General features: G+C 43.8%; 1 protein-coding gene across 1 annotated transcript in view; it reads left to right on the forward strand.

Moving 5' to 3' along the window:
- The first annotated feature begins 1477 nt into the window (after positions 1–1477).
- DCAF4 (DDB1 and CUL4 associated factor 4) overlaps positions 1478–12785 on the forward strand; it is a 31166-nt gene continuing 19858 nt past the window's right edge. Inside the window, exon 1 of the mRNA XM_047795693.1 lies at positions 1478–1594. The gene's annotated coding sequence lies outside the window, so the exon portion shown is untranslated. The remainder of the gene's footprint in view (positions 1595–12785) is intronic.

Raw genomic sequence — 12785 nt, forward strand, 5'->3', positions numbered from 1 at the left:
TGGTTCAGCCCTACCTTTCACAGGGACTGAGGCTGCAATACGCTTCTAAGAAGGCTCAGCTGACTTCCCCAATCTTTCCAGAGTCTTCTCCAGAGCTGCCCAGGTGATTGCCACAAAGCAAAGCTCTAGTCTTATCACTCCCCAACTCTCAAACCTTCAGAGGCTCCCCTCTGCTAGCTCCTTACCCTTGACATTTGACCCAACTTTTCTGCCTGTTTTGCTTCCAAGACTCCCCTCCGGTGCAGTCAAAACGAACGCCTCACTATTCCTTAAACAAGCGTCCAGTCAGCTTGTTTAGCTTAGAATTTCTCTGCTTTCTCTTCCAGGCAGCTCAAGCTTCATGAAGCTGTCCTTTATTCTGGCTGTCCTGGCTTCTCATCATCTCTTCCCATTCCACACCCTTTTTTATATAAAATTCTTAAGAGGAGACATTCTACCTTCCTTGTTATTGAATGAAATGCTTTCACACATGGGTACAACTGATAAACCCCACAACCTATTTTCTGATGGATCCCGCCACTCACAGGGGCCTGGGTTAACAGGGCACAAGGTGTGCCAGGCCGGCTCCTGGTGACAACCAAGCCTGGCCCATCTGAACGCAGCTTTCCTCACAAAACTGTCACTTCTCGTCAAATGTCCACCACAGGCTTCCATTTTCCTTTCGGATCTGTCCGCTGTCAGCGATTCCGAGAACGAGCACAGCACGCAGAGACCCTTCTGGAAATATTCGTCGTATGAACAAACTGCGCTAGAGAGAACATCACAACGTTTGATCGACTTTCCTTGTTTCAACAGACGAAATCAAGGCCCAGAAAGGGAAAAGACTCGCCCTAGGTCACAGCAAGAAGGAAACAGAACTAAACCCAGAACCAAGATCTCCTGACTGAAATTCAGGGCACGCTCCTCTGCACCTTGGAGCCACGCAGATCAAGGGTCAGCAGCCTCAGCGACCAGAGGTCATGAACACACGTCAACACCTGTTCCTTTTTCTCTCACTCACCTCAGAGCCTCCTTCGCCCTCTCCAAAATACTTCCTCCTCCCTAAGTCTCAGTTTTATAGACAGTGGTCCAGAGCGGCAAGAGGACTTTCCTGACCTGGATCAACCGGCTTGGACAGAGAAAATACCCGGTGTTGGGCGAGGTACCCACCGCTTCGGAAGAGGCAGCCTCAGAGCGCCCTAGGTTTGAACTCAAGACACCCGCGCCCGCGGGTCGGACCCGGCCCCAAAGCACGCCCGGCCCCGCCCCAAACGCGCGAGGTCCCGCCCCAAACGTGCATGGCCCCGCCCCAAAAGCGCCGGGCCCAGTCACGCCTGCCGCCGATTCGCTGCTTCCCAGCCAGGTCTGGGGCGGAGCCGAGGCCTCAATCCCCGCTCCCTCCCTGAGATCCATCCTATTGCCATAGACAGTCAGAAGACGTGTCCAATGAGAAGGAAGGGGCGGCCGCCAAGGCCCTATCCGCTGCGACAACATGAAAACCGACGCAACTAACTGGCGGACGCTACGCCTCGGTCTTTCCGGGTCCTTGCACGCTTAGTCCCCACTTCTGCTGACCCTGGGCCCGAGGGAGAGCCGGAAGGGACCCTCTGATCAAGTAAGTCTGAGCTGACTGAAGTGATCGTTGGCGTTGGTCTGGGGCCAGCTGCTGCTCCCGCGACAGAGTTCGGGAGAGATAGGGCGTGGGGGGAAGGCCCGAGAAAGGGGCGGGGAGGAGCAGAGCACGTGGAACGCCGGCCTGACCGTGGCGTGGGTGAGGGGCTGGGCCGGCGAGGTCCCGCCGGGTGGGATTGGTGCGCGCGTGGAGCTCGCTTGCCTTGTGGGAGGGGAACCCTGAGTGTCGCCGCTCGAGTCTGACGTGAAGGAGCGTTTTTCTAAATCCTGAAGTGAACGTGCCACCCAACAACCTGTCAGTGGCTGGGCTGCGGGCGCTTGTTGGCGGTTTACCTGAAAGTTCAGGTTGAGAACTTTTTCAGGCAGGTCAGTATAGCAGCGAACATGGGCGCCTGAGTGCTGGGCTCTGATGACCGCTTTACAAGCACTAAGCTTTCTATACACCAGCTCTGTGAGGTGGGTGGAAGTACCTTAGACTAAAGAGCCCTAGGGAGGTTGTCACTTATCCGAGGTAACCCACGAACTAATGAGCGGTGGAGCCACCGGATGAACCCAAGCTTCCCGAGTTCACCTCCGCACCGAGCCGCGCTGGTGATCAAGTCTCCCCTTCCACTTTGGCGTTCGCGGTGTCTGGGAAGCCTCCAGTTGACCTCAGAAAACTTGACACCCCCTTCCCCTGGACAGGCATGGGACCGTCCCTAGCCCTTTGTCCTGTGCATCAGACAGCAAGAAGGAAAAAAAATGGAGATGACAACTAATAGGAGGAATCACAATTCCAAAGCCCCAAACTCTAGTTTTAAGTAGCTGGAAATTGTAGTTGAGGTGGTATGTGTGGGTGATGAAGCCCTGAGGCCAGACCAGCAGGGGTGGAATTCCTTTTCCATCAAGTACTATGTCTTTCTGGGTCCGGTGCCTAGTCCTCCAATCCTCACTTGTAAGGTAGAGTTTAGGAGTATCAACGCAGGGTGGGCCTAGCAAGCCCCCTGTAAGGGGCCATTTTATGTTGGGTTTTCCAAATCAGTGGCGTTGGCATTTTCCACGCTACAGTCCAGTAGTGTCTTAATTCATCTGCTGCTAGATATTTAGGATGTTTCTCACTTAGAAATATTACAGAACTGCTGTAGTAAAAATCGGTTTTGTTTTTGAGATATAATTCACATGTGCCAGGAGTTCCCATCGTGGCCCATCGTTAGCGAACCCGACTGGTATCCATGAGGATGCGGGTTTGATCCCTGGCCTCCATCAGTGGGTTGAGGATCCAGCATTGCCCTGAGCTGTAATGTAAGTCTTAGAGGCGGATTGGATCCTGCATTGCTGCGGCTGTGGTATAGGCTGGCGGCGACAGCTCCAGTTCGACCCCTAGCCTGCGACCTCCATATGCTGCGGGCGCGGCCCCAAAAAGCCCCCCCCCAAAAAATCACCCCTTTACTGTGTGTGTTGGGGGGGTAGGGGGCATGTGTATTCCCAAGGTCATGCGGCCAGCACCACTGTCTTATTCCAGAGCATTTTCATCAACCCAAAAAAAAACCCTGTGGCCCCAGCGGGGACCCGTGTCTATAAGAGGTGATGTTGAGCTCCCACCTAGGGCCCCCGATCACGTTCTCCGTTCTCGGAGAGATGGTGAGGCCCAGCTGCTCCGGTGGGGGCAGTGGAACCTCGCCCTCTCTCTGAGTTTCAGACCAGCCCTGGCGGGAGCCTAGACAACCCCACCAGGTGCTGGGCACGCCCGGCGGACCCAGAGTCGCCTACGCTCTGCAGGCTCGGGCCCCAGCGGCCCCCAGTGAGCAGAGGCAGGAGGGAAGCTGTCTGCCACCTTGCCTGGCGCAGCGCAACCCCCACCCCACGAGCCTTGAGGCACTGGGCCCACAACGGTGTCTTGGGGGAGGAGTAGGAAGCATCTCCTGGAAACTGTAGGCGGCTCAAAGGCGGAACCTTTCAGAAAGCTGTGCCTAGTCTTTGGTGCAAAGCAAAGCCAACGTTCCAGTGAATGAGCTCCCCAGGAGGCCCTCATAGAGAACCCAGATTTGAAGCAGGGCCTGAAAAGCCGCTCACGAGTTTGCAGAACTTCAGGATTATCCACACGCCACCGTTGAGAGACTTGGCGCCAAAGTAACCGGTGTAAAAATGAAGCAGGATGACTCAATAGCGGAGGCAAGGATAGAGACTCTAAGCAGCTCCTGCCTGAGGTAGAGTCAGCACACTGATCGCTGGACCCATTTATAGAGAACTAACAGTGGATGCTATGCAAACAACTCTCATCTAGAAGAAACTATCGGCGATCTTGGAAAGCATAAAGCAAAGAATATAAAGACTTTTCAGAATTTATCACTACTGAAATGCTGTTTTACAGCAAAAGCTTTAGTGGTATACACTGCTACCTACCAAAATGTATAAAATATTGAGAGGATTCAAAGTTTTCGGAAGCTCTAGGTATCCACCAGATGATTCATCTCATTTAGGTATTGTAAGAGCAAATTCAGAGTTCCCTTTCAGAGATTACCATCAGTACACTTCTTATTTCCATTTTCATCCTAATATGACTCAGAATTCAGGATTGCGGAATTGTAAAACTTTATACTGGCTTGCTATGCTAAACATCAGAATAGAATGCTACTGAAAATGGGGGAAAAAATTAAAGGATGTTTATACTGACCCCAAATGAAGGTTTTAAAAAATACACACCCAGTAATTTCAACCTCCTACCTAGGGATATCTTTTTCTATAACTCCCACACCTTTTTTTTTTTTTTTTAAGATTTTGGGATTCAAAGTATTTCGTATTAATGTACTGTGCCTGTTTGGGAGTCCTATATATAGTAAGCAGAGATCAAAAACCAGATCTACCAATTCCACTTAGTTATTTTAGACTATACGAAAGTATCCTATCTAGTCATTCTGATTAAATATAAATTCTATTTCATGAAGCTTTAACTAAAAAGACAAGTTTTTAGTTAAAGCTTTTTTAAAAAAACCTTTATTGAAACATGAAGTCTCATAATTTTATCTGTAAATTTACCTTTCAACAAGTGTATAATCAAATAGAACAAAGGAACTTGACACTATATCCATGCTTTACAGGTGTACAAACCATTAATTTTAAAGTCACGTTCAACTTGATTCTGGCTTTAAAACAAATAAAACTGCTATCATACTAAAGTATTATATGATGCTACAGCTTTTGGAAAGCTAGTAGTTTGGTGGAATGTTGCCTGAGAAAACATTAACAAGAACACATGAAATACCATAAATCATTTAAAATTATATAAAATTTTTTTCTCTGCTACCACCGAGATAATAAAAGGATATAACAATTACTCTTATTCTTGAATACAAAACAACTGAATCAGAGTCTTCTTCAACTCATTTGAAATAACTAGAAAAAGCAATTATTCATAATAGAAAAATGGCTGCACCTGCAGCATGCAGAGGTTCTGGGTTCAGGGAGGGAACCTGTTCCATAGTAGTGACCTGAGCCACAGCAGTGCCAATGCCAGATCCTTAACCCGCTGAGTCACACAAACTCCCAAGAAGCTTTTTTAAAATAGGCTCAGGACCTGTGTACTCCCCGTGCTCTATGCCTTCTTCCTTCAGCCCCTGGAAACCACTTGTCTTCATCTCTGGATTTGCCTATTCTGGACATGCAATATATACATCAAATAAATAATACAATATGTGGCTACTTCATCTAATTACCATGGTATTTTCAGGGTTCATCCATAATGTACATATGCCTCAGTTTACATTCTTTTTATGGCTGAATAACATTCTGTTATATGGATGTACTGTGTTTTGTTCACTGATTCATCAGTTGATGGAATTTTGGTTTGTTTACAATTTGGAGCAGTTATGAATAATGCTACTGTGAGCATTACTGCCCAAATTTTTATATGGCCATGTTTTCATTTCTCTTGGATTTTGCTAGGTCATGTGGTAACTGTACATTGAGCCTTTTGAGGAACTGCCAGATTGTTTTCCAAAGTGACGGCAGCATTTTACATTCTCGCCAGCAGTGTATGAGGAGGGTTCCAGTTTCTCTGCATCCTCACCAGTGTTTGTTTTTTTGTTTTTTGTTTTTGTTTCCTGATAGGTATAAAGTGTTACATCCTTGTGCCTTTGATTTGCATCTACCTAATGACTAATGATGTTGAGCATCTTTTCATGTTCTAAGTGGTCATCTGTATAACTTTGAAGAAATGTCTACAAATTTCTTATTTATTTTTTGTGTTATTTTTATTTTCTTGTTGAATTGTTTGTATCATCTGGATTCTAGAGTCTTATTAAATATACAATTTAAAAATATTTTCTCCCATTCTTTGGCCTTTTCACTTTCTTAGTAGTGTTTTTGCACAAAAGTTTTTACTTTTGATGAAGTCTAATTTATCTATTTTTTCCTGTACTTTGGGTGTCATATTTAAGAAGCCATTATTCCAAGTTTATGATGATTTACACCTTTGTTTTCTTCTAAAAAGTTTTATAATTTTAGAGCCTGGATCCTTTAGAGTTAATTTTTATATATGATGCGAAGTAGGTCTCCAAATTTATTCTTTTGCATGTGAATATTCAGGTGTCCCAGCAGTAGGAAAGACTATTCTTAAAAGAAACAATAAAAAAAAAAAAAGACAACCTATGGAATGGGAGAAAATAGTTGCAAACAGTGCAGCCAACAAGGGCTTAATCTCCAAAATATACAAAGCAGCAATTCAACAGCAAAAAAAAAACAACGCAACTGAAAAATGGACAGAAGACCTGAATAAAGATTTCTCCAAAGAAGACATACAGATGGTCAACAGGCACATAAAAAAAAATGCCCAACATCGCTCATTATTAGAGAAATGCAAATCAGAACTACAGTGAGATATCACCTCACACCCATAAGAATGGCCATCATTAATAAGTCTACAAATAACAAATGCTGGGGAGAGTGTGGAGAAAAGGGAACTCTCCAGCACTCTTGGTGGGAATGTAAATTGGTACAACCACTATGGAAAACAATATGGAGGTTCCTCAGAAAACTAAATATAGAACTACCATATGATCCAGCAGTCCCACTCCTGGGCTATATCTGGACAAAACTTTCCTTTTACTATTCTCTGTCCTTTCCACTTCCATATCGGTTTCAGGATCAGCTCGTCCACTTCTCCAAAGACGGTGGTTGGAATTTTGATAGTGGTTGCATTAAATCAATTGGGAGACCATCTTAAGTCTTCCAATCCATGGCATGGATGTCTTTCCATTTTTTAGGTCTTCTTTAATTTTTTCAACAGTGTCTTACAGTTTCAGTGTACAAGTTATGCACTTGTTCATTCCTAACTACTTTATTCTTTTTGATGCTGTTGTAAATGGATTTGTATTAATTTCATCTTTAGATTGTTCATTGCTAGTGTATATAAATACAGTTGAGTTTTTATATATGAATCTTGTATTCTGCAACCTTGCTTCACTCATTTCTTAGCTCCAGTATTTCTGTGTGTCTTTAGGATTTTCTGTATATATAACATCATGTCATCTGCAAATAGAAATCATTTTGCTTCTTCCTTTCCTATTTGGATGTCTTTTCTTTCTTTTCTTGCCTAACTGCCTCTGGCTACAACTTCCAGTACAATGTTGAATGAAATGGTAAGAATAGATATCCTTTTCTTATTCCTGATCTTAGGAGAAAAGCTTTCAGTCTTTCACCATTAAGTATGATATTAGCTGTGGGTTTTTTGTAGATGCTCTTCAGTGCCTAGTTTTTATTGTGAAAGGGTTTTGGATTTTGTCCACTGTTTTTTCTGCATCTATTGAGGTAATCATGTAGAAGTTTTTTACTTCATTTATTCTGTTAATATGGTGTATTGTACTGTTTTTTTGTATGTTGAACCAGCCTTATGGTTAAGGATTTGTGTGTCTGTGTTCATAAGTAGGTTGATTTATATGCAGTTTTCTTGTCCTGTGATACCTTTGTCTGGTTTTGGCAACAGAAATTCTAGTTTCATAAAGTGAGTTGGAAAGTTGTAGCAAATGTCTTACATATAATTTTTACAGTCTGTTGGATTATTTTTTTAGGATCAATTCCCAGAAGAAGTCATGTACATTTTTAATAAGTTATTTGAGAAGTATTGCTCAATCATTTTACAAAAAGTTAAATCATGTTTGTTTGTTTGAGATTAACATTGTCTTTTTTTTAGAATAGTGGTCTCTCTTTTTTTTTTTTTTTGGCTGCATCATGGCATGTGGAAGTTCCCAAGCCAGGGGATTGAACCTGCAACACAGCAGTGACCCAAGTCATTGTAGTGACAGCACCAGATCCTTAACCCGCTGCACCACAGTAGGAACTCTAAATTAATGGTCTCTTAGAAATTATTCTTCTTTATTCCTTCAAATACTTGAAAGGTTCTCTGAATAGCAAAGCCAAACTCACCCTCCCACAACACATCTTACTCAATGTCTGTGCTTGGTAGAATGGCTCCAAAGGAGCTGGGATGTCGCATTTCACCCAGCAATTATTATTGAGGTTTCTTAACCTCAGCACTATTTGGGGCTGGATAATTTGTTGTAAGATGCTGTCCTGTATTGTAGAATGGTTTCCAGCATCCCTGGTTTCAACCCACTGAATGCTTTAGCACCCCACCCCTCCGATCACCCCCAAGTTGTGACAAACAGAAATGTCCCCTGGTGGGTAGAATTGCCCTTGGTTGGTTGAGAAACACCAATCTACAAACTGATTGTGCTGATTTCGTGTTACTGTCCAATGAAATTTCTCTTAATTTTCAATTTTAATCCTCACTATATATTTGGCTTTGGAGCCACATTTGTCTCAGTCTTTCTCCATGTGCTGATGACTTTCAAATTTATATCTTTAGCCTCATTTACCCCTCTGAACTCCCAGACCCTAATTTGCAAACATCTTGAGATTGGTTTGTTCAAAATCAGACTTACCCTCTTCATTCCCCAAACTGCTCTTCCTCCTTTATTCTTGGTCTCCCAGGTCAGGACACTACCAGTTATTTACTTACCAGTTCTCAGCTGCTCTCTCTCCACCTCTCCCATGAAATTCACCTCCTAATCTTCCTAAATTCAGGGTTCTCTCTCCCAGGTATCACTTCCATGTTGATGCGTTCATCTCACCTGAGTTGCTGCAGCAGTCCTTAACTTCCAACTAACTCCCTTCACCACTGCCTTTACAGTACTCTCTCTAAAATGCAAGTCTAGTCGTGTTACTCACCGAGCACCAAGAGACTTCGGGCTGCGACCCTACCTGCCCTTCCAGCCTAGTCTCCCAACCCCTGTGCTTTGGCACTGGCCACACCAAACTCCTTCAGGCCCCTCGTCCCGCCACCTTGCCTGGCAGGCTGAGTCTATTTAAACTCTCCCTCCTGGTCCTTCCACTCAGAGCAGTCACTCCCTTCTCTCCCACTGCACCTGGGGAGACCTGAGTCTTCACCCTCAAGATGTACTGCATGAATTGGTTCAGGCATGCATCTCCCCTGCTTAACAGCAAGTGCCTTGAGCATGGAAACCACAGTTTATTTATCTCTGCCTGCTCCCCAGTGCCTAGCCTGACGTTGTGTGAGCAATTTGTAAATGTATGTTGAACATCAAATGAACATACCCAGAGCAGAAGGAAGCTCTGGGTATTTAACCTGGGATTTAATGTAGCTGCAGTATTGGTTGGTTGGTTGGTTTTAGCTTGATGAGAGCCACCTAGGTCATGAGTGCTAGGAATAGAAAAAAGAACAAGGCAGGATCTTTGCCTTAAAGAATTCATATCACATCTAATACAGGTTAGGAGTACAAAGTTCAGTACAGAGTGATGGGTGCACATGAAATCCATACGGTAGAGTTTGAGAATGAACTACGTTTGCATTTGGAGAGGACACACTCCCTGAAATTGGCTTCTTCGAAGTACAAAAAGAGTTCCCATTGTGGCACAGCAGAAACCAATCTGACTAGTACCCAGGAGGATGGATGCAGGTTCCATCCCTGGGCTTGCTCAGTGGGTCAGGGGTCCAGTGTTGTCATGAGCTGTGGTGTAGGCTGGCAGCTGCAGCTTCAGTTTGACCCTTAGCCTGGGAACTTCCATATGCTAAAAAAAGAGAAAAAATTTTCGAAAAGATACCGTTTCATCCTACTCTTAATTTTTTCTGTTTGGTCAGCTTCTATTTATGGTGACTTTTAAAAAAAATGACTTTGGCTTGATCTTGGTTATTAAATCAATTGATGTTATTAGCCTCCCTTATTCTGTTGCAGTGCCTGAACCTGTGCTTGTGTGAGTCGATCACTTAGAAATATTGTCTTGTGGCCAGAATCAATGCTCCCTCGCCATTTATTTTGTTATTTACTGTGTCCTTCTGATTGTGCAGTCCCCCATTGAAGACAGTGGTGCAGTCGGGCCAGTGGCCCTGCCTCCTGATGAGTGATCTGAAGCCTTTCACTCAACATTACTTGTGTTTTTTACTGTTCATGTATCATCTCATAACTAAAGCAAACTAAAATCATGTAAGTAATTTTTATCTTTTTATGGAGTTGATAATAATAATCATCTTATGTCAATACGGCTTATTTTTCCTACCAGCTTTCTTAACCCTGGCCATACCTGTTTCCCTTCCTATGCACAGTGCCGTTGGCTTATAACTTAACTAGTTAATAAATAGAGCTATTCTTTGAGGCATAAAATACTTGAGCTAAACGGAATCCTGCGCATGTAGTTCAGGAGCCGTTAATGTGGTTGCTGGGGAAAATGAATAAAATTGTATTTTTGGACAGAGGTGAGGCAGTGGTAGAATTTCAGAGAATGGAAATATGGATCGTGAAAAAGCAGACGCAGACTAGGACCTAAGGAGAGATCGTGAACTCCCTTTGGAACATGTTGCATCTGCTAGGTCTGTGGAAGTAGACAGGAGGTGGCCTTCTAATAAGAACTTGATGCTCTGGAGGATTGCTAGTTTAGAGATGAAGCTGTGTTGGCAGATGAAATGTATGAAGTGAAGAGAATCTAGGACAGAACAGTGGGAAACACACACAGGCTGGGTAACCCAGAAGAAACCAGAAAAGGATGAATTTGACAAGAGGAATGGAAATTCCCGTGTGGTCCAGCAGGCCAAGGATCCAGTATTGCTACAGCTGTCATGTGGGTTCAATCCCTGGTCCAGGAACTTCCATGTGCTGTGGGTGCAGCCAAAAAAAAAAAAAATGAGGACAAGTAAGAGGAGAACAAGAGAAAGATATCCCAGAAATCTAGGGAACAGTGAAGCTTCATGTGTTGTAGGAACAAGGGCTAAAAAGAAGACACTGACTTTGGCAAGTAGGTCAATCATTAGTTAATACCTCAGCAAGAGTGTTTTAGCAGAACAATGAAGATGGAGGAGGCCTGACTGCAGTGGGTTTGAAGAGTGATTGGAAAATCAAAGGGGTGATTCAGAATATGACTGACTATACCTTTTAGACTAGAGGTGGAACACATACAAATTAAAAACCTGAATGTGTTTATAAACTGAGATAAGACTGATTAAACATATATGGGTACAGATGTCTGCAGAGTTTCGAGAAGGAAATGAGATCAATAGCCAGGAGGGTTGGGCTTGCCTGAAAAAGGTACAGGGACATGTGTTTCTCCAAGACGGAAAGGATGAGAAGGATTAGTAAAGGATTTGTGGAGTGGATGGGAAAGAAGTTGGGGTATTGGTGCTGGTAACATCTCTCTTCTTGGTGAGGTAGGGAGCTCTGCTGTTTACTAACAGTGACGGGAAGGAAGTGTAAATGGATTTTAGGAGAATGATAAGACCCTGGATTGTCAGGAGTGACTTAAACTAGGAATAAATAAAATTAGGTCAATTTATAATGTCCCAGCGGAGAATGAAAGTGAGACATTTATGATGACTCCAAGTCAGCATGGTTATATCACTGGTTTTAGTAGCGCTTACATTCTGGCACGGGACTAGAGAGTGGCTGGTTAAACTAATCCAGATTGTGGAGTGACCCAGGGTGGGAGGCAGACTGACTCTGAAGCACACAAATCAAGGATTTTGTTATGAAATTCATGAAAAGTTGGGTCAAGTGCTATACTCGCTCTCTTCCTTTGTATCAAATTAGCCCCCAACTCATAATCACAGGTTGACATAGAATTTATTGGATAAATACTGAATTCTAGAAATGTAGATCCAGACTTCTAGTGTTCTTTTTTATACTAACAGGAGAAGTTGGGAAATAAAGACAAATGATTTTTTTTATCTATTCTGGGATTGCATTCTGCTCTAGAGATTTTTTAACTTTGTTAAGGCATTTGAATATATTTTTAGTGTGTTCAGTAAGATGTCACAGTGTCTCCAGTGGGTGGGAAAGTGTGAAATGCAAAGCAACTGGTCCATGTACTGTATGTAATTCGGTCTTAAATTTCTTTTTTTTTTGTCTTTTGTCTTTTTTGTTGTTGTTGTTGTTGTTGTTGTTGCTATTTCTTGGGCCGCTCCCGCGGCATATGGAGGTTCCCAGGCTAGGGGTCCAATCGGAGCTGTAGCCACCGGCCTACGCCAGAGCCACAGCAACGCGGGATCCGAGCCGCGTCTGCAACCTACACCACAGCCCATGGCAACGCTGGATCGTTAACCCACTGAGCAAGGGCAGGGACCGAACCCGCAACCTCATGGTTCCTAGTCGGATTCGTCAACCACTGCGCCACGACGGGAACTCCCGGTCTTAAATTTCTTAATGGGATTCTCAATGTTAAAACTTCTGATGATTTGATGATTAAGTGATAGATTCAGGCTATGCAAGACAAGACCTGAAAAAAAAAACACTCGAAATAATCATGGCAACATCAGTATTATTAAAACCTCGTTCCTTATTTCAAAAAATGCATGTGCACATCCTTTCCTTTAACAGGTAACGTGCTTCAGGAAGCTAAAGCAATCTCTAAAGCACATTGAGAAGTCACACATAATGGCCCTGTTTAATTTGTTCAGTTTTCGATTTGATACTGAAACGAAGTAGGAGGACATGTTCACTGTTAACAATTCTCTTTGAACAGGGATGTGTTTGGATTGAAAGAAAAATTATGCCCTGTGTTAATGTGGTAAGGAAAAGAAGACTAGGAGGGTTCTCATGCCAGGCTCAAACTTTTGTCGTAAAGTAGTTGTGAGACTCTGCCAACACACAGTGACCCAGGGCATGGAGGTTGGCAGGTCGTCGGGCCAGTGTCAG

Source organism: Phacochoerus africanus, chromosome 9 (assembly GCF_016906955.1).
Source record: "Phacochoerus africanus isolate WHEZ1 chromosome 9, ROS_Pafr_v1, whole genome shotgun sequence".
Lineage (NCBI taxonomy): Eukaryota > Metazoa > Chordata > Mammalia > Artiodactyla > Suidae > Phacochoerus > Phacochoerus africanus.